Source organism: Corylus avellana, chromosome ca8, assembly GCF_901000735.1.
Source record: "Corylus avellana chromosome ca8, CavTom2PMs-1.0".
Taxonomy (NCBI): Eukaryota; Viridiplantae; Streptophyta; class Magnoliopsida; order Fagales; family Betulaceae; genus Corylus; species Corylus avellana.
Window position 1 is genome coordinate 11,156,155 of NC_081548.1, and position 1,560 is coordinate 11,157,714.

At 36.8% G+C, this 1,560-nt stretch overlaps 1 non-coding gene across 1 annotated transcript; it reads right to left on the minus strand.

The window, feature by feature from the left end:
* Positions 1–1,063: 1,063 nt before the first annotated feature.
* Positions 1,064–1,170, minus strand: LOC132191199 (small nucleolar RNA R71). The gene has a single exon (XR_009441227.1). It is a non-coding gene; the product is annotated as a small nucleolar RNA R71 (small nucleolar RNA).
* Positions 1,171–1,560: the final 390 nt, after the last annotated feature.

Genomic DNA, 1,560 nt, shown 5'->3' on the forward strand with positions numbered 1-1,560 from the left:
TCCTAACGGGAAATCAACTCCATTAGGATGGGAATTGGGAAGTGAATCCCTATTTTCCCGTTAGGAGCCGCGTTATGACGCCCAAGTGACCTAATCACTTTCAAGTGATACCCAAGAGATGTCTGGGTGCCGAAGCAGTGTAGAACACTTCCGTAAACACATCCAATGCTTTTCCAAAAGTAATGGGAAGGAAAATTAGGAAGAAAACCAAGATACCAAGGAAACTCTACCTCTCATCGAAATCCTTCTTCACGTCTCAACTGGAAACGAGTGCCGTCATGACGAAAGGCCAAATGACTCATCCCTGTCACATGTCCTGTCTTGACGTTCCATCTGGCGATAAACCAGGGAGTCCAACTTTGGTCCCATTACACGCCCATCCTAACGATGCTTCTGACGAGAAACCAGTAGCTTTAGCTTCACTCCCGTTTTTTTTTTTTCCTTTTTGGTCAGGCTATGCAATGTTTGGTTCCCTTAATCTTTCTAATTGACCCATGTAATGAGTGTTAAGTCAATGACTCCCAAACCAAATGGTTTTAGGGCATTAGGTGTAAAGACACCCCTAAGGGCTTACTAACTCAAGTCAAAAAGGTTACGAAACCAAACTAACCATGACATTAATCAAATCAAAATTCTTCACCTTTTGATGTGAACACTCATTGCTTAATGAGACAAGAGGTCCAATTACAAATGCCAATTACTTGATTTGTTATTATATGATTTAATCATTAGTTGATCATGTGATATAATCATATAAATTATAATAATACATTAATATTTCAATTGTAGTTATAAGTAACTCATTATTTAATCCAATGTAAATTACTTAATTTGATATTATACGAATCATATTATCATTGTACATGAATCATATGATGAACTTGAATAAGTATTTGAATTGTCATTGAATCATATGATTAAGCATTAATCTTATACATTTATATTATTCAATATGCATATTTTATATATATATAATTTGTCATATTATATATGTATAATTTGTTTTTATATATTTATAGCCACAAAATTCCTCAAGAAGTTTTTCCTAGCTCAAAAGACAAGGCAACTTAGAAGGGAGATTCAAACATTCCAACAGAGAGATGGAGACCTTTCCTTTGAAGCATGGGGGCACTTCAATGTGTTGCTTCTCAAGTGTCCACATCACAACCTACCTTAAGATGATCACGTACAAGCTTTTTATGAAGGTTTAAATGACACTAACAAAGGTATCATTGATTCAACTTGTGGAGGTGTTCTTACGGAAAAGAGCAGTAAGGAAGCCATGGAGCTCTTCGAGATATTGAGTGAGCACTCCCAACAATTCTCATCCAGAGGGAGGCAAGGAGTAAAGAGTAAGGGCATGTATGAAGTGAACACGAATAGAGGAGTTCAAAATTAGATGGCTGTCATGGAAAGGAAGCTAGATATGATTGTAAAAGCCATGACTACTCATAACATCTCTCCCGTTCAGCAAGCTGCACAACTCCAGGTATGTGCCATATGTTCCCATTCTAATCACACTATTGAGACTTGTCCTTTGTATTCATACAAATCAGGAGT